Source organism: Camelus dromedarius, chromosome 5 (assembly GCF_036321535.1).
Source record: "Camelus dromedarius isolate mCamDro1 chromosome 5, mCamDro1.pat, whole genome shotgun sequence".
Taxonomy (NCBI): Eukaryota; Metazoa; Chordata; class Mammalia; order Artiodactyla; family Camelidae; genus Camelus; species Camelus dromedarius.
Genome location: NC_087440.1, coordinates 4070173 through 4094086, shown reverse-complemented (window position 1 = coordinate 4094086; position 23914 = coordinate 4070173). Strand labels below are relative to the sequence as shown.

At 40.2% G+C, this 23914-nt stretch overlaps 2 protein-coding genes and 1 non-coding gene across 3 annotated transcripts in view; 1 reads left to right on the top strand and 2 right to left on the bottom strand.

The window, feature by feature from the left end:
• LOC135321264 (ubiquitin carboxyl-terminal hydrolase 3-like) overlaps positions 1-23914 on the bottom strand; it is a 289286-nt gene that overhangs the window by 240707 nt on the left and 24665 nt on the right. The window lies entirely within an intron of this gene.
• Positions 1-23914, bottom strand: part of LOC116153408 (uncharacterized) — an 86702-nt gene that overhangs the window by 43378 nt on the left and 19410 nt on the right. The gene's annotated exons all lie outside the window — the stretch shown is intronic.
• On the top strand, positions 10750-10884 carry LOC116153666 (small nucleolar RNA SNORA70). The gene has a single exon (XR_004137559.1). It is a non-coding gene; the product is annotated as a small nucleolar RNA SNORA70 (small nucleolar RNA).

The following is a 23914-nucleotide window of genomic DNA, read 5'->3' as shown; positions in this document are numbered from 1 at the left end:
CTTAGCATCAACTACCTTTACATTTCAAACCTGAACCCTTGAGCTACACCTCCCATTTTAATCCAGCCAAAGGACAGTGTCCTAATTTACTAATCACGATAAATAAGCAGATTGGTCCATCTCTGTCTGTTCTATCATCCTCAGTCACATCCCGGAAACAACACGAACTGGGGCGGAAGAGAAAGAATCAAACTCAGGCCAGGATGAGCATGATTCTTTGAATCTCAGGTACAGGCAAACAGAAAGGAATTCCGAGGGAGAATCCAATCTGAAGATGAGAGGAAACCGGTACAGCTCTGTTAACTGCTACACCAACAGGATCCCAGTCAATTTACTCTTTGAATCGGAGATCTACCACGGGCCAGTTACTATGCTAGATACTACCTATAGGTAGAGAAAAAACCCACAATGTTCTCACAACAAGGAGACAGGAAAAGTACCAAATGGTAGAGAGGACTAGAATCCACATCTCCAACCTCCACATCAAGAGATTTACGCATGGTATGCCTCAATCAACATTTATCAAAACAATTCATAGAAGCTCACTGCACTTTGGTAATGTATAAAATACAACTTTTCTATAATAAAATAAACATCTATGGCAAAGCCTTTGAGCAACTATTAAATTGAGCTGATGTTCTGACGTAAGACCAACTTACAATATGAACTGTATTGTATCTTCTAGTTTAAGGTAAAGGCAACAGGAAGACAGATTATGCAGTCACCAAAACAGAAAGAATATTCTCTTGTACAAAGTCAGCTAGGCTGGGGAAAAAAAGTCTGATTCCGTAACAAACCCCTGCAGAAAGGTGACTAACACAGAAGTCTGATAGAAATGTGCTTCTATAGTTTTGTGCTTCTTTAGTTTTTAATTATGACTTACCCTTTATTTCTTTGAGCCTTTCAATTCTAAAGTTCAAAAGTGTGTCTCAATTTTAAAATTCAAAAGCATGCCAAGAAAAGAAAAGTGAGAAGCACTTCTTGAGAAGAGGTTTATCCCATACAATTTACATGAGTTTTATACAAAATTTTCTGTTCCACTGTACAAAAATATTTTCTATGTATCTGACCCAGAGAGACAGCTTTTTCTGACAGAAAAATACTTAAAACAACTGATTTTTCAATCACATGAAGAAAAACTAATCAGAGAATTTGAAAACTTTCAAAATCAATTTCCTTCTTTAAAAATTTACAGTATAACAAAATCTTAAAAAAAATGATGTCGTTAAATAGATGAATTTTATAATCTGTCCTCTTAACATAATTACTTGTATTTCAATGTAAATTAAGCTCTGCATTTACATAGCTAAATTGAAGCTTCTGCAATTTTATTTTGGGGGGGGTGGCGGGGAGCCAAAAATGCCCGGCATTTTAAAGGATTACTGTGGAAGATCATTCACAGAATTATCATCCACATCCCACTAGAGCCTACAATTTAAAATTCTGGTGAAAACCTATTTTAAATATTCTTTACCATTAGATAGGAACTCCTTGAGGCCTCAACTTGAGAGAATCAAGACTTCCCCCCCTCAAAGTTTCTACTTCAGAGAGAACTTTAAAAATGCTTTCTAGATCTTCATGAAATACCACCTGATTAGACAAATACTGGTCCTAAGTAGGTAATTAAACACCTCTGCTTGAGAACAGCATATTCTAAATTGCTAATTTGCACAACAGTGGCCCCAGCAGTAAGGTGCCCGGATCATGCAGCTGGAGGAGGGGTGGAAAGCTGAGGAACAAGACCAGTTATTAGACCAGGATAATCCCATCTTTGCACATCCCTGCTGACTTGCTAACGCACATTTCAAAGTAGTTACTTACTGCTTTCTACCTAGACATCTCATACTTGAAGGGGACAGTGGGGACTTGTAACAATGATCAACTTTTGAGAAACCTGAGAATTTCTTTAGAATAAAATATCTCCCAAAAAAAAAGCCATGCATTTTAAGGTTTTTTTTCTTTGAAAAGAGCAGAAGAACTAAATTTTGTTGTAGAATTTTGGGGTTACTTCTTAAGAAGAAGCTTTCTAAGAAGTTAGGAACAGTAAAGTAATTCAGTGACTCAATATACAGAACTTCTTTCTCATCTCTATTTTAATAGAACAGCTTTCAAATGCATCCAGTGCCTTTAAGTTCCTTAGACCCTTTCATTAAAAACAAGCAGAGCACAGTAGCCACTGTGGCCAAGAACAAAGTTCAATCACCCTTTAGAACCCAGAGAAAGATACTCCAGCTGCAAAAAATGAACATGCAACAGGACGCAAGAGGGGAAAGTGGTGTCAGAGAGGAAGGATACGTTCTGATTTGTATTATTACTGATACTGTTACAATGATGGATCTCAAGATGTATATGGTTGTTGAAAAGCAGCTCACAAAATTCCTGACAATTTAACGATGCTCAGGTCCATATGAACAGGCGCCAGCACACCTGTATGTGAAAACAGCCCCAAGTGTACAATGCAGGATCCTCCACCACCAGCATCCATTAACACCCACCAGACAAGCCATTTCCTCTAGGGAAAAATAACCCCCAGGAAGCCCTTCTGTATAGAAAATGAACTATGAGGAGAACTAGAGGATAAGGACCCCAAAGAATACCGGAGGCTTATGTGTGTCGACTGAAATAAATGCACAGCCTAAAAGTTAAGAGTTATGTTTTATTTGGCGGGAGGACTCGAGCCGGGGATGACAGCCCCTCTGAGAGACTGCTCCGAAGAGGTAGGGGAGGAGCCAGGATATATAGGAGCTTTACAACAAAGACCAGGTAGTTGGAATAAAAGATTACTTGTTATCTAAAGAAAATCAGGAATCTTAAGTTAGGTATAAAATAGTATCCCACTGTGGTATGCATTTGCATTTCTATGATTATCTGTTGGACGCTCATCTTTCCTGCGCATACTTCCCATTTCGCTTTTGTGGGAAACATTTTTGTCTTACTGACTTCCAGGTTACATGTATGTATGCATGTGTTGATTCATGCATTCATGTGTGTGTGTGTGTGTGTGTGTGTGTGTGTATACTAATCTTTGGGCAGCTATGTGTTTCAAGTGTTTTCTCCCAGTTTGTGGCTTTTCTTTCTACTTTCTTTAGAGTGTCTTTTAACAAACATGTTCTTAAGTTTAATTTCATAGAACATTATCAACCTTTCCCTTTGTGTTTTTTGTGTTTAAGAGATTTTTCACTCCATCAAGACCATACAAGTTTGTTTTACTTCATAACTGTAGTCACGTCTTTGCCACCCGCCAGTGATCTGCAGCGCCTCCTCTCTCCACATCAGTTCCCCTACTTTATGGTTCTATGGTCCACTCCACTGGTCAGTTCGTCTATCCCAAAGCCAGTAATATACCACCTTAATTTTTGTATCTTTAAAATAGCTCTTGAGCATAATAAGGCAAGGATCTTTATTTCCTTCTTTAAAAATGTTCAGCTATTTTTATTTGGGGGCCTGTCTGTGCCCACCAAGCTCCTCACAAAATTAATGCACTTAATTTCATTTCTGAGAATCATCTTTTTGATACTGAATCTTTCTATTCAATAAGACAATGTCTCCATTTAATTTTTTAATGTCATAAATAAAGTTTCATAATTTTTTCAAACAGCTTGCATATATTTCTAGATCCACTTTTGTTCCTACTGTCAACATTATCTTTCTTTGATTGATTACCTTGTGTCTGTTGCTGGTAGCAAGAAAGGCAATTAATTATTTTTAATATGAATCTTATATTCAGCTATCTTGAAACACTCATTCTTTCTCATAATTTTTTGATCCTTACAGATTTTCAATGGAAACATTCACCACTTGAGAAAGACAGTGTCATGTTTCTTCTTTTTCAGCCATTATTGTGTTTCTACTCCCCGCCTTTGCACACATGCCAGAATTTTCAGAACCATATTGAACAGAGGTGGTGGGGGCCTCCTGTCTTTTTTCTGACTTTAGGAGATCAGCTGACTTTTTTTTATATTCTATTATTGCTTTATTGTCTGTGAGTACAGAGCCTGTTTGATTTGAAATCTCCATGGTAAAACAGGAGATGATACCTAATGAGCACTTACTAAGAAAACAGAACAGGAACAGGAGTGCTCTGCTCCTCCTGGCTTGCCTTGCGCTTTACCTATGACAGAGTTGACATCTCTCTAATTCTTTCTCTCAGTCTATTGAGAAAAACCCATGATTTTACTTGGCTAATGTCATGAATTAAATTTTGTATTTTCAAGTGGAAATCTTTCTCTCCCCCTTCAATTCCTGTGAAAATCCAACTTGGTCTTTGTAATAAACTTACTGATCTCATCTATGTTCACAGGTGTGGCACCTCTCAATCCTTTCTTCCATTGTTTGTGTCATATTTATGCATGAAGGTCCTGCTGATCTGAAATAATGAGTTAAGGAAGGAACTCTAACTCCACCGTTCTGTGGAAGAGGTAGTATACGGTTGCAATGATCTGTTCCTCACCGGCTAGGGAAAGAATCTGAAATGTAAGTCACTTAACATGTAAAAACTGGGTCTCAGGCTTTCTCTGTGAAGAAACTTTCAACTACTGATTCAGTTTCTTCGGTGCATTCTATATTCAGTACGTCCTGAGAATTGCAACACCATGTCTAGACATCTATCCTATAAACACATACTAATGCTCTAAAAGACTCTGTACAAAGATACTCATTGTTGTCTTATAAATAACAAAAACAGCAAAAAACCCAAACAACAACAAAGAACCCTAAATGTTCATTAAGGAAGAGATAATTTAAAATTTTGGATAAGACTACACTATGCAGTACTATGCAGCAATGTATTAAAAGGCATTAATAAAAAAAGTAAATTGATGCGTATGCAAATATAAACATTACATAAAATGATCCTATTTACATAAAAAACAAAAAATTCCAAATCCCTAAATGTTTGTGTATGCAATTATTTAAGAAATATAGATACTTTATGTCAAAGGCTTACACCAAATTCTTATTTTCTAATAACTACCTGCATATACCGTGTCATCATAAATAGGAAGCATCTTTAAAATTATAAAATATTTTTCACAATTTTTCAAATTAAATATATTTCATGCTGTTTTACAACCAGCTTAGGTCATGACAATCTAATTATATATTTTAGTCAAAGCTTATATAGAAGACAGTGTGCAACTTTTTAAAGCTGATATTTAAGGTCCTCTGCAGCATGCTAAACAGACAATGTAATTATGCTTACTGATTTCATTAATCACTGCTCTTATTTTGGAGACAAAAGGGACAACTTCACTGGAATTCATTTTGACTCTTTCCATAAGATCAGCACCTGCGAAGTGTTTTACTTACAAATATAATCCAGTTATAAACAAAATTTTAAGGCAATGAATTGAAAATTTACTTAAGATTCATATATAACTTGAATATAAGACTGAATTTATCTACCAAAGGAATTAATTCTATTACCTAACTTTTCCTTCCCGAAGATGCTGGTCAGAATCAGAAAGGATAAAATATTTGTTTGTTCATATATCTACCATGTGCTTAAAGTAATGGGTCTCAAGCTTTGTGGTCTCAGGCCCCCTTCATACTCTTAGAGGAAGGGGCTTTGTTCAGATTATATAATATAAATCTACCAACAGTTGTTCTATTATAAAATGAAACAAAAATTTTTAAATATTTATTTATTCATTGAATAATACAAATAAACCCATTTGTGTTAACAAAATCACTGCAGATTGATGCCACTTTCTTGGTTCCTGCAAATATGCTGGCACTTTACCCACCACTGCTTCTGCCCCATCAGTGCAAATGCCAACCCAGTGAAAAGGGCACCTCACTGCTGTGAAAATCATTGTGCCCTCACGGATGCCCGCTTGGTGACCACGGATCACATTTAAGAATCACTCATTTGAAAGTATATACAAACGAACAGTGTCATAATTAGGAGTTTACCCCAGACTTATAACTTGGGAACAGATACAAAATAAACATAAAGAATTCCTAAAGGGATTGTTTACTCTGTGGCTCAACAAAGACATGCTTTTTTATAAAATTAACTTCTCTGGGACAAGGTAGGTCCCTATTTAAATAAACAGACAAATAAAAGACAAAGTACAGTTACAGCACAGAAGGTATACAGTCAGCTCCTCACTCTCTTACTAGCCCACTAGAAACTGATCATGACAAGACGTAATATCGAGTATCAGCTGAGGCCGGGACATTCTGAGCCCACACACTTCCTGCGGGAGTGAGAACTACAGTTACCAAGCACACATCCCACAACCCGTCACTTCTTAGGTATACACACCCTAGAAAATCTCTCAAACACACGCCCAAGGAAACATGTACAATAACATTCAATGTAACATATATAAAAACAGCAAAAAATTGGAAGTAACCTAGACACTCAACAAAAGGATTAATAATAAAACTGGAACATATTTATGCAACAGAATGTTATATGTGCATCATGAAAATGAAGGAATTAAAGTCTAAATATGGATAAATTTAACAATGTTGGAAGACTTGTAAGTATAGAAATAAGTGTAACATATTTATAATCATATATAATTACAGAAAGATACACAGGATAATAACCATTTACATAAGTTTTTAAAAGAAGAATGCTACTTTGGGATACAAAACATGCATGGAAATAATAAATTCCAAATTCAACTGGTGGTGACCTCAGCAGAGGGGAGGGATGTGACTGGCAATGGACACAGAGAACTTCAACCTTATTTGTAATACTGTATTGCTTTAGTTAGGTGATGGTTACTCAATACGTTACTCTTTAAACATTTTTGGATGTCTGGTATAGTATCTTCATAATTAATTTTTTTCTATGAAAAGTTAAAATTTAGCAGACAAAAAAAGTTAATAGGGCCAAAAAATTCTACATTAAATTAGTAGGATGTATTTGTTAACGAAGTTATGGTTCAAACTCACTGTCACTTAACACTGAGAATATAATTGTAAACTGAGAATATAAAATGTTGCTTAGCGCATGTTAGCTAATACATACTGGCTAACAGAAGTAGCTAAATGTAGTGTGATACGGGGGAAGGGAGTGGATGAAAGAGGAGCCAAAGCAATGCAGAAGTGGAAGCTGATGGGACAGACGAGGACTCTGGATGAGGTGGTCCTGAGGGGACCCCGTAACTGCATCATGGGACCCATCATGTCCTATGGTCTCAGGACACCATGAGGATGCCCTCTAACACACCAACCAGAGGTCTGATGGGGGGCTTTTACCAACATTCTGACCCTGTGGCCACACAACATGCTTTGAAAAGCACACTCAGGTTAAAAAGACCAGGCTGCTGGAAGCCATGGCAGGAGCCAAAGAATCAAGGTTTGCTCGTAACACTTGTGGCCCATTCACTGCACACCAGTCCCAGCAGAGAAGTCATGGAATACTGCTGTATCCACACAACAGTGTGAGGCAGAAAATGAGTACCTTTGAAGTCAGGAAAGAAAATAACTGCCCACCTAGAATTTCAAACGAATCAAATCTATCCATCAAAAATGATGGTGAAATAAAGACATTTTCACACACCCACTCAGACACACTCACCCACACAATCAGATGTCAGAAGGCCTACACTAAAAGAAACACTACAGGGAAATATTCACACAGGTTATGCAAGGAGAGTTTAAAATCTTATTTGATACCGTTTACAAGAGATACGTCTTAAAGTGTAAGAGCACAGAATGGCTAAAGAAAAAGGGTAAAAAAATACGCAAATATCAAGCAAAAGAAAACTTGTAAAGTCATCTTAATCTCTGACAAGGGAGAGTAAGGCAAGAAACATGACTCAAGACAGAGGGTCACTTTATAATTCTTAAGAATTTTTTAATGGATCATCATGTTTGTTATTATAAACAAAATACAAAAAAGACACAGCTCTAAAATATAAAGAAGCAAAAATTCACACATCTACAACCACAGTGGGTTTTTAACAGACCTCTCACAGGAGCTGACAAAGCAGTCAAATATCCTTATCAAGTATCCCTAACAAGAAATAGAAAAAAGGAAGAAAAAATCCCAAAATAGAAGAAAGATAAAAAACTAGAGTAAAAAAGTTTTTTTAAATAGAAAATAAATGTGCAAGAGAAAAAAATCAAAGTAGCTTGTTCTTTGAGAAAAACTAAAAAAATAAAAGGGCTTTTAGCAAGACTCATAATGGAAAATCAAAGAAAGCACAAATTCCAATCAAGAATGAAAGAAGGCCAGTACTAAGGATTTTACAGACAATAAAACAATGAGAGAATATTATTAACAACTCTGGCCCAATTAATTTGAAAAAGGACAAACAACCAAATTTCTAGGAAAACACAACTTACTAAAACTGACAAAGAAACAGAAAATCTGAAAACACAAATACATATTAAAGAAACTGAGTATGTAATTCAGTTTCTTGAGTAAAGTGTCTACTCCAATCTTTTGCTAATTTTTTTCCTAAATAATTTGTTTTATTCTTGGATATAAGTGTTTTTCAGAAATATGATTCACAATCATTTTCTCTCCATCTGTGGCTTATCTTTTGATGATTCTTGATGGGTTTTGGAAGTTTTAATTTTAAAGAAGTACAGTTTCATCAATTTTTCTCTTTTATTACTTGTGCTTTTGGTGTTCTCTCTAATCAACCTTCATTATTAATTAAAAAGTCATGGCAAACTAAGAATAAAAGAATTTTTTTGATCTGATAAACAGCAATTATAAAATACCTATACCTAACATCACTTTTAATGGTCAGTTATTTCTTCTCAGAGATCAAGAAATTATACAGATGGGAACAGATGTACTAGTCAGTGTAATAAGAAAGGTTTTTAATTGCAAAGATCAGAAAGAAAAAAATAAAACTGTCATTATTAACCGATGACTTAATTATACATGAAAAATAGCCAAAAGAATTTACAAATCATGAAAATAAGTGAATTTAGTAAGGTTTCTAGATGCAAGTTCAATATATGAAAACCGACTGTGTTTCTATATAGTAGCAAAAGAAATTTGTGCAATTTTAAAAAGATATCTTAACATTAAAAAGATCAAACAGCCAAGGAATAAATCTAATAAAAGATGTATAAGATCTTGACACAAAAACCTACAAAATCTAAATTAAAGCAGTCCTAAATAAATGAAAAACTACATCGTGTTTATGGAGTAGTACTGTATGGAGTGTTGGTAGACTCCATGCTAAAAGAAGTAAATTCGCTCCAAATTAATAGAGTCAGTGTGGTTCCAATCAAAGCCCTAATGCTTTCAGAAACTGACAAAATGAATATGCAAAAGCCTAATAATAGTCAAGATAACTCTTGAAGAAGAAAAGGTTGAAGAAGAAAAAGTTGAAGCATTTATACTAAAAGAAGATACACTGTAAAGCTATAGTCGTTAAGAGAACTTCAAATTGGCTCAAAGATAAACAGAGCAATGGAACAAAACAGCAAGTCCAGAAAATATCTGCCTTATTTATGACAAAGATGGCACTGCTGGAACATGCCAATAAATGGGAATAAGGCCACTGGAGGTTCATATGGGAAAAAATAGTTCTTGACCCTTCATATCATATACACAAGCAAATCAATTAATGGTGAATTACTGCCTAAATGTGAAAGGTCAAACAATTAACTTCTAAATGAAAACATCCAAAGATATCTTCAAGACATTAGTAAGAAGATTTTTAAAAGATTTCCCCAAAGAATTCTAAAAGGAAAACACTAGATTTCACTAAAATTAAAATCTTCTGTTCCTCAAAAGATATCATTAAGCGAGGGAATATGGAAGTGAAAGAATGGGAAAAGTTATCTGAAATACACGTGCCCTGTGCGTATAAAGAGCTGTAAATCGGGAAGATAAATTAGCCAACTAAAAAATACAAGTAAACGATACAGACAATTCACAAAAGAGGGCATCACACCGGCTAATAAAGACATGAAAAGGAATATGACATAATTAGCCAACAAGGAAGCATAAATTAAAAACACAATTTTATAAGCAATACAGAGTTAAAAGTGTTAGTGAAGGTACGGAGCAATGAAAACTCTGATTTAATGCTGCTGGGGGTAAAAATCACTTTGGAAAGCAATCCCACCCCAAGTGCACCATGCATCAGAAATGCATAATATGTAACTAAAAAAAATGCACAATACATATAAAATAAACAAGTTTATACTGCACAGCACAGGGAAATATATTCAAGATCTTGTAGTAAAAAAAGAATATGAAAATGAATATATGTATGTTCAGGTATGACTGAAGAATTCTGCTGTACAGCAGAAACTGACACAACACTGTAAACTGACTGTAACTCAAAAAAAATGCACAAGCACATTCACAGAAGCATTATTTAGAACAGCTGAAACCAGCAACACCCCCAAATACTCACCAACAGCATAACGAACTGCGAAATACTCCCAAATATGATCACCCTATTCCTAGGTGAACAGTACGTACTGAACCCCGCAAACATGCTAAGTAGAAGTCAGCCTTAGACCACATGCTGGATAATACCAGTTCCATAAACTTTAAAAACAGGCAAAATTAGTACTTGGTAATAAAAATCAGAAAAACACCCAGCATCTTTTGGGTGAGAGATGGTTAATGAGAAGAGGCGTAAGGAATGCGCTGGGGTGTGCTGGTAAGGGTAGTGTTCATTTCTTAATGTGGGCGGTGACTGCACAGGTGAGTTCATTTTGCAGAAATTTATTACATGCTTATAGTCCGTGTGATTTTCCATATGTTCATTATAATTCAATTTTTAAAAGTTCATGTTAAAAATACTCCTTCTGCAGCCAATTAAGCCCACCATGCTCTTTTCCCCAAGGAGGCCTGGTGTGCAATGGCTGCAAACAGGAGCCCCCTCAGCAGTGCATGCAGCCTGCTGCTTGTATGGACTGCCCTAAGGGACCTTGGAGACAGCCCTTTCCAGTGAACATTCATGTCTAACTTCATGCTGTCCCCAGTCTAGGCTCCAGACAGGTATGCAGGGTGCCTCTGGAAAGTCCCAGCACACAGGGCCCAGGGGCCACACTGGCCAAGTCATCGTGTCCACCCACACCAGCTGCAGAACAAGGAGCATGTGCATGTGTGTTAAATGAATGTAACAACAAGAAATGGCTGAACTTAATTAAACCAAGAGCAAGTTTAATTTGAAATTAAAAAAAAAAAATAGAACAAACTAACAATCTGAGTATGAAGTGATGAGAAAACACAACGTTAGAAGTGAAAAGTAGATCTACACCAGAAATTAACGCAACATTGTAAACTGACTCTTCTATGATAAAAAAGAAAAAAAGTGAAAAGTGGAAACTGTCAAGAGATAATGATGATTTTGGAATTACAAGATAATGTATATAACTTTATATTGTAAATAAAAATGTATTGAAACATAATCATTTGACTTATAAAATTATTAGCAAAATCGACCCAAGAAAAGACAATAAATACAAATTTTGAAATATAGTATCTTTCACATATAATTTCTTTGCCCCGAAGGCACTAGACTCAGATCATTTAGGGCTGCATTCTCTTTTCCGAGGTTAGAAGTTTTCCTGTTACTTAAAACACTTTAGATAAAGATAGAATAAGCTGCCCTGTTTACCCCATGAGATTAGTGATGCTAAAATATTAGTACAAAGAAAGAATACAATGGTTCAATTCCACTTGATACACATACAGAAATCCTAAGTAAAATCTGAAAAAAGCAAGTATAGAAATAAGCTCAAAAATAATTAAGGAATACAAGAATGATTTAACAGTAGAAGTGTATTAATTCATCATGTGAATTGATTAGAGAAGGACAGGATGGTGATTTCAGTGTATGATAAAAAGGCATGTGGTGTATGTTATGCTTCCTAAAAACTTAGCTCAAGTGGATACTTTTAAAACTTCTTAAGAATATCTGTTAGGTTCTCATTAATACGAGAAACAAGATGTCTAGCATCCTGTTTTTGTTTAGTAATTTGGAGGTCCTGAAAAATGTGATTAAAAAGAAAAAGAAAGGAGTTTTGTGTAAGTTAAAGGAAGGGACAAAATTATAATTGGGTGATACGACTGTTTACCAGAGAACTCAAGAACATCAACTGAAAGGCTGCTCTGGTGCCTTAGAAGATAAATGTGTAAAAGCCAATAACTTTCTTATATCCTAACAACAGGTTTTATTTATAGTTTGTTCAAAATCCATTAACTCTTGTATCCTAACAAGAAATATGCAACATAATGTATGTTCACAGATGGATATGTGTGATATGAAATGAAATAACTGAATGACCGTGCTGTACACCTGAAACCAACACAACACTGTCAGTCAACCACACTTCAACGAAAAAAAGAAAGAAGAGCAGAGTTGGAGGGCTGATTCTTCAACCTCCTGATACAATTCACTTAACAGTCCTTTAACCTCTCGGGAATGCAGCTGTATCATTAAAATAAAAAGCACTGAGCTCACTTATATGTGGAAACTAAAAAGGAAAAACTCTGAAACAGAAGACAGTGGTGGTTGCTAGGGTTTAGGAGTGGGGGAAACTGGGAGGTGTTGCTCACAGGGAACAGATCACCAGTTATAAGACTGACAGGTTTGGGGACCAGTGCTCAGCATGGCGATTACACAGAACACTAGATCATGTACCTAAATGCTGCTGAGAGAGCAGGTCTTAAATGTTCTCACCAGGCACACACAAACTGGTGACTGTGACGGGGGCGGAGGAGATAGCTGACAATATCATGGTACTCAGTTTGCAATTTACAGAAGGATCTCATCAACACATCAGATGCCTTAAACTCACACAATGTCGCATGCCAATTATATCTCAATAAAGCTGGGGGACAATGAGCTGGAAAGGCTGGTTCGATTTCACGTGCTTGCTGCGGCATTCATGAAATTACACAGAGGAAGGGACTTTGGAAATTTTAAACAGGTTGTATAATAAAAAAACACTGTTAATATTTTAAAACCTACTTGAGCAAGAATACAGGAAGGCATAGAAATGTAATGATACAGCTTCATGAATAGCAAATTTGATTAAAACATGGCAAAATGTGGTACATTATTTGGTTGTAATTTATTTTGATAAAGTGAATATTAAGAGCATATGAGAGCAGGGATGAAGAATTAGTGATAGAGTGCAGGCTTAGCATGCACAAGGGTCCAGGTTTCAATCCCCAGCACCTCCATTAAAATCAATAAATAAAAGTCTAATTACCTCCCTCCTAAACAAGAATAATAAAAAAAGAGCACAGGGAACAACCTAAATGTCCATCTACTACATGACTGGATAAAGAATATGTGGTATGTATTTATACAATGGAATACTACTCAGCCATAAAAAGGGGTAAAATTCTGCCATTTGCCACAACATAGATGAACCAGGAGGGTATTATGCTTAGTGAAATATGTCTGACAGAGAAAGACAAACACTGTATGTTAGCACATATATATGGGGTCTAAAAAATCAAACTAATGAATATATATATATATATATATATATTTTTAAAAAGCATATGCTGCACCTTCGAACAACAACTATGAATAGGGGAGTGGGGACAGGGTGAGGGCACACTTAGATGGACTTAGCACCCAGACTTCCACGGGTGACTGTCACATAAAGGAAACTTTCCTATCTTTTGGGATTTGGTGAAGGGAAGAGCTGAGAAACTTAGGTTCTGGAGTAAAATTAATAATACCTATTATTATTATTTGTGAAGCAGTTCTTTTTCAAGAACTGTGTGAAGCACTTTACAGACATCATCCATTATCTTATATCAGAGCCAAGCGTTTGCTTATGGGAACCAGAATACTTAATTCATTTTTAAACTGAAGTATTGTCAGTTTACAATGCTGTGTCAATTTCTGGAGCACAGCACATACTGAGTAATTCATGATTAACAACTTCAACCAGATGCATTACTTTCAAAGCTGGAAGATGAGAATGTACTACCCAACAGCCAGATGTTCCCATGTGTAAGTTACAGGCAGAAAAATCCAGATGTAAGAGTAGAAATATCCTGATATCTCTAGACTTTATTTGAAAGCAAGCATTATATCAGACACCCTCCTACCCTCTGTGCCTGAGCCCTACGCTAATTAGAAATAAGCTTAATGAGAGAATGAAGGAGGTACGAGTCAATGAATGAAGAAGTTTGCTGCCCTGCTAGAGGTTAAGTTGGATAAAACCATGCTGAGCAACTACGCCTTTCTCTGCATGGGGGAGAGTACTGACAGCCTCCTAGAGGGACTTACTCCAGTATTTAACAACTAACAGTGTCATCAGTTCCTCCTCAAATGTCATACCAAGATTTTGATCCAAATCTATCTCAGTTCTCTCTGTAAAGCAGAGAAGGGCTAGTCCACACACCACGTAGCGCTCTGGAGTCTGGATTCGTGTGTTTACTTCGTTCCTTGTCCTGCTCAACCCTAGGCAAAAGGGTTTCCAGGAAGGGGTTTCTCATTTTTAATATACTTTCTTTTCTAATGGATGTATAGTTGGTTTACAATGTTGTGTCAGTTTCTGGTGTACAGCATAGTGATTCAGTGATTCCTTTTCATATTTTTTCATTACAGGTTATTACAAGATATTGAATAGAGTTCCCTGTGCTGTCCAGAAGGTGCTTGTTGTTTATTTCATATATAATAGTATCTGCAATAATAGACTTTTAATCATCTTAGTTTTTTTTTTCATTTTTTGAGTCCATCTTTATGTCCTAGTGAAGTTAGAAAATCTAAAATTGAGCGCAGTAATTTGATGTGAAGTTAGTTTAGTCAGGGCCAATGGGCACGGGAGTGACTGAATCAAGCATTCAGGTGCTTTTTGAATATGTATATCCTGACCTCCTTTTTTTTCCTGAAATGATTGCTATTTCTCCTCACTTCGGACCCAGGGCATCTAGGAATGGCCACCTGAAAACTGAAGGGAAACCAACAAAGCAAGATCTGAAGTCAATTCAGAGATCTCTTTGGCTTTTTGATCCATGTTTATGGTCATGATCAGATCAGAGGGGCAAAGGAGAGCCCAGGGGTCAGATCCCACCCACCACCTCTTTTTGCTGTCTGGGAGCTAAGAATGGTTTTTGCGTTTTTAATGGTGACATTTGACAATTGTGCAGGTATGCGCACTATCCTTGATGTTGACTCCTGTTCAGCAGCGCCTAAAATATTTACTATCCGACCCTTTAAGGGAAAGTTCCCCAACCTTCCCTCTTGACAAATTCTTTTTTCATAAAAAGAGGAACTTAAAGCTCTTGTGAAACAGTTATATTATTGGTAGAAGGGAACGTGGGTACGGAGTTTTCCAGGAAGCACTTCTGGCTGTAACCCACTTAGAATCTTCTGTCTGGAATCTGTCACTTAGGATGTTCTTTGTCACTAATTGTGTGGCTTCTTTCCTCATAAACCATGGATGGCCATTTCCTCCCGAGCCAAAACAGAGTATGACATTTTAAAAACAAACAATTCAGCGAGAGCAAAACGGAAGACAACAGGAGTTTGGTATTTACCGAGACAAGATTTTTTTTCGTATATTCAGTTTTCAAAAAAAGGCAGAACTGAGAGCATCTCGGAGCAGCGCCCACCGCGCTCCACCCTGGAGGAGACGGGAGGAGGGGTCAGGAACTCCCCAGAAGCAGTTTAAAGTGAGACCCCTTCAACTTCTCTGCTCCTGCCCCCAGGCACTGAGCCTCTCTGCCTTGCTGAGCAAATGCTCTCCCAGGGAGCACACAGCCACCCCTCAGGGGCACCGACTGGGGAAACCAAGGAGCTGTTACAAAGCCCTCCATGCAGAAAGCTGAGCATCTCTCATCTGGTTGTTAAACCAAGTCTGAGGCAAGATCGGCTCCACCAAGAGGGGTGCTTAGACAAAAACGAATCAGACTAACACCTGGACTGCAAACCCAGCTGTAATGACCAGCACTGCTCTTGCAGGGCCACACAACCCCTGCGGTAATTTTGTAGGGAAAAGATTCATGTGATTTGCCTCATTTTACCACAAAAGAGCTGTGTTGTATGATTTAAACTACTGGCACCTGAACGGATTAAGAACACTGCTTGAGGCTACCTAAAGATAAATTCATGAGTTAGAAGATGTTGATACTTAATTAAAAATTAATAAATTATTTTTTAAAGTAAATGCAACAACACCCATAGCATGATTTGGTCAAGTTCTCACCTCTGGGGAATTCGCAAACTTTTTAAGTATTTTGACCTCTGTGGAATAGCTGGCCAATATAAACAAATCACTTGATAATTAAATTTTTTTACACTTCTGAAACCTTTCTCTATGATGTATACTTTTTCACCTCTGTATCTGACAATGATCTAAACTAATAATGGGTAAGACATAAGACTGTTTAATCATAAAAGCTATCTTTTATTGTGTCTCAAAATTCTAAACATACTCACTGTCATCGCTCATCTGCCAGGAAATTTGGGAATTTCTAGCCTACCGATGAGAAAATATCATGTGGGAGGTATATACATGATGCTTTCATAAATTCACAAAGAAAGTGGTTTTAAAGCAAACTTACCTACAAAACAGAAACAGACTCACATACATAGTAAACAGTCTTATGATTACCAGTGGGAAAGCGGGTGGGAAGGGATAAATTAGGAGTTTGAGATTTGCACATACTAACTACTCTGTAGAAAATAGATAAACAAGTTTCTTCTGTACAGCACAGGGAACTATATTTAATACCTTGCAGTAACCCATAATGAAAAAGAACATGAAAACAAATATATGTATATATATGTATGACTGAAACATTATGCTGTACGCCGGAACTGACACAACATTGTAAACAATACTTCAATTAAAAAAAAGTGGTTTCAACTCCTGCTATTGATGCCTTCTCTGTGATTCTGTCTACCAAGCAAAATAAAAATTATAAAGGTATTAATAAGGTTAATTAATAAACAGAAAATTCCATTCCCAAAGTAAGCTTCAGTGCCAAGAGTCTCATTTGCTTGGATTGTGTGACTGCCCAATCTCCATCCACTTCTCTTTAGAGCAAGTAGACATGCACAGAGCACAGTCAGGCACCTTCTGTCCCTGACAGTGACTACTAGCAGGGAAGGGACCAGGGTAAAAGCATGTCTTATGCAAGATCAGGTTGATGGTAAACACTATGTTATAAACAATGAATAGCACTGTCAGGGTAGGACACACGTGAGGCGCTCAAACAGGGAGGAGGAGGTTGAGGATCCACTTCCAGCACTTCCATGTCTTTTACCACTCCTATTTCTGACCTTTCTTTTGCCACTTTTCGTAGCATTGCCACCACTGGCAGGTAAAGGGGCAGCAATGGGACTTGGCCATGTGGCTGATGGGGCTACATTTCCCAGCACTGGTGTGAAAAGGCACTGGAAGAGGAGCAGCATCAGCTGAAAGATATGAACCACGGTCCTGGCCTGTGCCCAACACTGACCAGGTGACCCTGGGTGACGCACTTAGTCTCTCTGGGCTTCCAGCTGTGTACTAATAAAATAAGGTTTTCTCATTCCACAAATATATCCAATATGAAATGTAACGTGAAAGTCAAACATAATGACATCTCACCTGCTTGCCTCAGGGAAACGTACAAGCACTGAACACTATGTGAATGTAAATGCACAGTTAAGAAAATCATTGAGGTTAAGCGCTAAACTCAACATAGAGATAAATTCTTATGGATTTTCTAGGCCTTCCTCATTTTCAATTACAACACTGAATTAAAAGTTATTAGCTATGTTCCAGACCACCACCCCTGTGAATAAATCAAGTAGGAAAGCACTGCCTGGATGCCCACTGTTGCCCAATGCTAAGCAGGGTGAGGGGTATAAAGGAGGCTGAACATGGGAGCCTTCTCCACTTACCAGCTAAGTGAGGAGAAACATTGGAAACCACCCGGGAATGGTACCAAGTCAGTACTCAAAGCCAAGATTACGGGCTATCGATCATCAACAGTGCAGGAATACAAAGAGGAGCTAGGAGTTGGAGTAAATAGGGAAGACTCTATAAAGGGGATGGGGCTCCAACTGGTTCCTGGGGTAATTCTAAGCTATTTTAACTGAGAACTGGATGGGAAAAAGCTGGATTCTCCTGGCTTGTGATAAAGCACAGGCTACCCTAGGAGGCTAAGGCACATAATGACTGGAACAGATAACGCAGGGCCAAAATGATGGAGGGCCGAGACTACCTGGCTGAGAGATCTGGTTGCAGTAAGTCTTTGACTTGACTCTCGATGTTGGAGGGTCAAAACTGTAGGTGGACTGAATGGTGGGGAAAGAATATCCAAGAGCTCAACAGAGGGAATTCAGGTGTCAGGGATGAAAGCTCTCCATCAGAGTATCAGCAATCAGAATGGACACTTGAAACCAAGAATGTGCAGTTCCGGGAGCTGACAAAATGTGGAAGATGGTGCGAGACAGAGAAATCAGAGACCGGTCCAAGGCTTTGGGTATCCAGGACCGGAAGAATGATTACCCCACTGAGTAAGCAGAGATGCTGCAAGTGGAAGTCAGTTCAAGAAAAAGATTACGAATTCAGTTTAAGACATGTTGAATCTGACATGTGAGCTAAGAGTAGGTGTTCTCTAAGAAGCTCAAAATTTGAAACTGAAGAACAGATCTAGAGTCTAGGATTAAGATGCAGATGGACAAGACACGATAAATCAGCTAAAAGAAAACATAGGCAAAACATTCTCAGACATAATTCTTAGCAACGTTCTCCTAGGGCAGTCTACCCAGGCAATGCAAACAAGAACAAAAATAAACAAATGGGACCCAATTAAACTCATAACCTTCCCCACAGAAAAGAAAACCATAAGCAAAAGAAAATAATCTATGAATGGGAGAAAATATATGCAAATGATGTGACTGACAAAGGCTTAATTTTTCAGAATATGTAAACAGCTCATACAACTGAGTAACAAAAACCAAACCCAACCCCAAAATGGGCAGAGGACCTGAACAAACAATTCTCCAAAGAAGACACACAAATGGCCAACAGGCACGTGAAAAAATACTCACTATCGCTATTATCAGAGAAATGCAAATCAAAACTACAATGAGCTATCACCTCACACCAGTCAGAATGGCCATCATTCAAAAGTCCATGAATGACAAATGCTGAAGGTATGGAGAAAAGGGAACCCCCTACACTGTTGGTGGGAATGTAGTTTGGTGTAGACCTTATGGAAAACAGTATGCAGATTCCTCAAAAAACTAAAAATAGACTTACCATCTGATCCAGCAATCCCACTTCTGGGCATATATCTGGAGGGAACTGTAACGTGAAAAGACACTTGCACCATAATGTTCACAACACCACCCTATACAACAGCCAAGACATGGAAGCAACCTAAAGGTAGCAACAGATGACTGGATAAAGAAACTGGGGTATATTTTACAATGGAATACTACTCTGCCATAAAAAAGAATAAAATAATGCTATTTGCAGCAACGTGGATAGACCTAGAGATCATCAGTCTAAGTGAAGTAAGCCAGAAAGAGAAAGAAAAATACCATATGATATTGCTCAAATGTGGAATCCAAAAAAGGAAAGAAAAAGGACACTATGAATTCATTTGAACTCAATACAGAAAGAGTCATACACATAGTAAACAATCTTATGGTTACCAGGGAAAGGAGATGGGAAGGGATAAATTTGGGAGTTTGAGATTTACATATGTTAGTTACTATACATATAGATTTTAAAAAAAGTTTCTTCTGTATAGCACAGAGACCTACCAATATCTACTGATATCCTATAATGGAAACACCGCTACAGCTACCACCTGAGAAAGCAAAATGCTACCACCTGAGAAAGCAAAATAAAGGTTAGGAGAGTCAGCTACCCCAGGCTAGAACCCAGTCCTCTGGGAGTCCTTGCCCGTGGCCAGACACTGCCCGCTCAGGGCACCGCGTCCTCCTCCCAGGAGCCGGCTGACCTGAGGACGCACCTCCAGCGAACCTGGGGCAACAGAGGCCGCCCCAGGCCAGGCCACGCCACTGGGGAGATGGGAATAAATTCAAGGGCTTGCACAGGGCAGCCTGACTCCCGCCACTGCCCCTGACTGCATCATGCCAGCCTCCTGGGAGCAGACTGACCTAAAGACTTAGGCCCAATGAAACTGAGGCAGCTAGGCTGCCCCAAGGCCAGGCCACAGGGGTAGATGGGAGCTCCCCCCCTGGCAAGGGGGAGCCCCTCTCCTCCTGTCACCGCTACTGCTGCTGCCATCCTCCCAGCCCCCTGACCACACTGAGCCCCTGGTCTTACTAAACTGGGTATACAGGGAACATATCTCAACATGATAAAAGCTATTTATAACAAACCTACAGCCAGCATCATACTCTACACTGAAAAGCTGAAAGCCTGTCTGCTAACATCTGGAACAAGACAAGGATGCCCACTCTCACCACTTCTACGCAATATAGTATTGGAAGTCCTAGTAGAGCAAATAGACAACAACAACAACAAAAAAATAAGAGATCCAAACTGGAAGAGAAGAGGTAAAGCTATCACTATATGTGGATGACATAATACTGTACATGGAAAACCCTAAAGGCTCCCCACAAAAATGACTAGAACTAGTAAAAGAATTCAACAAAGCAGCAGGACACAACATCAACATACAGAAATCAGTGGTGTTTATTTACACGAAGGTAATAATCCCTTTGAAAACTGCATCCAAAAAAAATAAAAGTCTTAGGAATAAGTCTGACCCAGGAAGTGAAAGACTTACATGTGGAGACCTACAAAACACTGATCAAAAAAATTAAAGAAGACTTACAAAAAAATGGAAAGATAGCCCAGATTCTTGCATTGGAAGAATTAATATTGTTAGAATGACCATACTGCCCACAGCAACCTACAGATTCCTATCAAATCACCCAGGACATTTTTCACAAAACTAGAACAAATCATCCTAAAACTTACACGGAATCACAAAAAACCCAGAATTACCAAAGCATTATTGAAGAAAATGAACGAAGCAGGAAGGATAACCCTCCCAGACTTCACACGCTACTATAGAGCTACAATCCAACCAGCATGGTCTTGGTACAGAAACAGACCTACGTACGCATCGATGGAACATGATAGAGAGCCCAGACATAAACCCACGAACTTTCACTCAAACCATCTTTGACAAAGGAGGCAAGAACATATAACGGAGTGAAAACAGTCTCTTCAGCAGATCGTGTAGGGAAAGCTGGACAGCTGCATGCAAATCAATGATATTAGAATACCCCGTCACACCATACGCAAAAATAAATTCAAAACGGTTTAAAGACTTAAATATAAGACAAGACACTAAGTCTCTTACAAGAAAACATAAACAAAACATTATCTCACATACTTCTCAGTAATCTTCCCCTAGAGCAGTCTACCCAAGCAACAGAAATAAAAGCAAAAATAAACAAACAGGACCTAACTGAACTTACAAGCTTTTGCACAGCAAACGAAACCATAAATAAAACGACAACAAATGGGAGAAAATATTTGCCAATAATGCGACTGACAAAGGCTTAATTTCCAGAACATATAATCAGTTCATACAATCTAATAATAAAAAAACAACCCAATCCAAAAAAGGGCAGAAGACCTAAACACGCATTTCTCCAGTGAAGACATACAAATGGCCAACAGGCACATGAAAAAATGCTCAGTATCTCTATAAGACAAATGTAAATCAAAACTACAATGAACCCTCACCTCCTACCAGTCAGAATGGCAATCATGAATGAGAAATGCTGGAGAGGGTGTGGAGAAAAAGGAAGCCTCCTACACTGTGGCTGGGAATGTCGTTTGGAGCAGCCATTATGGAAAACTATGGAAATTCCTCAAAAAACTAAAAATAGACTTCCCATTTGAACCAGCAATCCCACTTCTGGGTATGTATCTGGAGCGAATTCCAATGTGAAGACACCTACACCCTAACGCCGTCCCCTGACCGCACCGCGCCTGCCTCCCCGGAGCCAACTGCCCTGGAAACAAGCGTCCCGCGAACCTGGGGCAGCGGTAGGGAGAGGAGCGCTGCCCCTGGCGAGCTGGGGGACGATTTGCCCCCATCTCCCCAGGCACATCCCCAGGTCAGCCGGCTCCCAGGAGGCGGACGCGGTGTGGCTGGAGGCAGCGGCGGCAGCGGCGGATTAGGGGTCTGCCCAGGTGAGCTTGTGGATTTGCTTCCAACTCCCCCGCGGTCTGTCCTGGGTTTGGCCTCTACTACCCCAGGTTCGCGGGTCTCAGGTTACAGGTCAGCCTGCTCCTGGAAGGCGGATGCTGTGCTGTCAGAGCTTCGAAGGCGGCGGCGATGGCGGGATTGGAGCTGCCCCATGCGAGCGCGAGGATTTGCTCCCATTTCTGCTGTCGCTGTCGCCGGCCCCGCACTGACCGCACCGCGCCGGCCTCCGGGGAGCAGACTGACCTGTAACCTGAGTCCCGCAAACCTGGTGCAGCAGAGACCGAGCCCAGGACAAGCCGCGGGGGAGATGGGAGCAAATCGACAGGCTCCCTGGGGCAGACCCCTCTCCCCGCCGCCGCCGATAGCACAGCCCACGCACCCTGAGAACACCGCCTCCGCCTTCGAGGAGCAGGCTGACCGCGAGACATGCACCCCGCGAACATGGGGAAGCAGAGATCACCCCACTACAAGCCGTGGGGGAGTAGGAAACAAATCCAGAGGCTCGCACGAGGCTGCCCCCATCCCACCGCAGCCGCCGCTGGGACCCCGCGACCGCACCGCACCCGCCTCCCGCGACCAGGCCAAGGCCTGAGGGCCGGTTGGAGGTGCTCCCTCTCACCTCCCGGGGCTGCTCCCGCTTCCCCGTAGGAGCGGCCGCGACGACGCGGAGTTCAAGGACTACTAATGTGGGGGGCGAGGGGCACCACGAACCAGGGCGGCGGCCCGGACCTGCCTCAGGGTCCTAAGGGGCTGCGGGGCCCAGACCTCACCTGCGCTCGCCTCCCTGCGGGCCTCCCCAACGCAGCCCAGGCCTCACCCGCCGGCTCCCCGACCTGCGCGCCCCCACCAGCGCCCCCTTACCTGCCCAGCGACAACAGCACAGGCGATGGCACATGGCGGCCCAGACCCGAGGCCACGTTCCTCCGCGGGAAATGGTCGGGGAGCACCCGGCTCCCACCCGGCTTCCACACGCTCTGGGCGGGTTCCGGAGTCCGAGCATCTGTGCGTCCACGCGCATGCGCGTCACACCGGACACTCGGGCTGGGGCTCCAGCAGTGTGGGGCCCAGCACAGCCTGGCGGGGCTGGGCAGGGCGGTAGTGCGGGCCCACCTCCCTGCCCGCCCTTCTGGGTCTCCATCCCCAAGGCCCCCACCCGGCCACCGACCAGGTCCCAGGCACTGAACCAGAACCACCCCTGGCCCCGGGCCAGGCCACAGTCCCCAGCCCCACTCCCCCTGCTCACCTCCCCCTCCCCGTTACTGCCCCCAGCCCCAGCCAGGCCCAGTCTCCAAAGGGACCCCCAAGATGGGGCTCTTTCTTATACCGAGGTCCCTACTCCCACACTCCACCCTGCTAGGTACAACTTATGGCTCACCACTGTCTCAAGGCAGGATTCCCCCCTCCTACAGTGCTGGTGGGAATGCAGTTTGGTGCAGCCACTATGGAAAACAGTGTGGAGATTCCTCAAAAGACTAGGAATAGACTTACCGTATGACCCAGGAATCCCACTCCTGGGCTTCTATCCAGAAGGACCCCTACTTCAGGATGACACCTGCACCCCAATGTTCATAGCAGCACTATTTACAATAGCCAAAACATGGAAACAGCCTAAATGTCCATCAACAGGTGACTGGATAAAGATGTGGTGTATTTATACAATGGAATACTACTCAGCCATAAAAACCAACAACATAATGCCATTTGCAGCAACATGGATGCTCCTGGAAAATGTCATTCTAAGTGAAGTAAGCCAGAAAGAGAAAGAAAAATACCATATGAGATCGCCCATATGTGGAA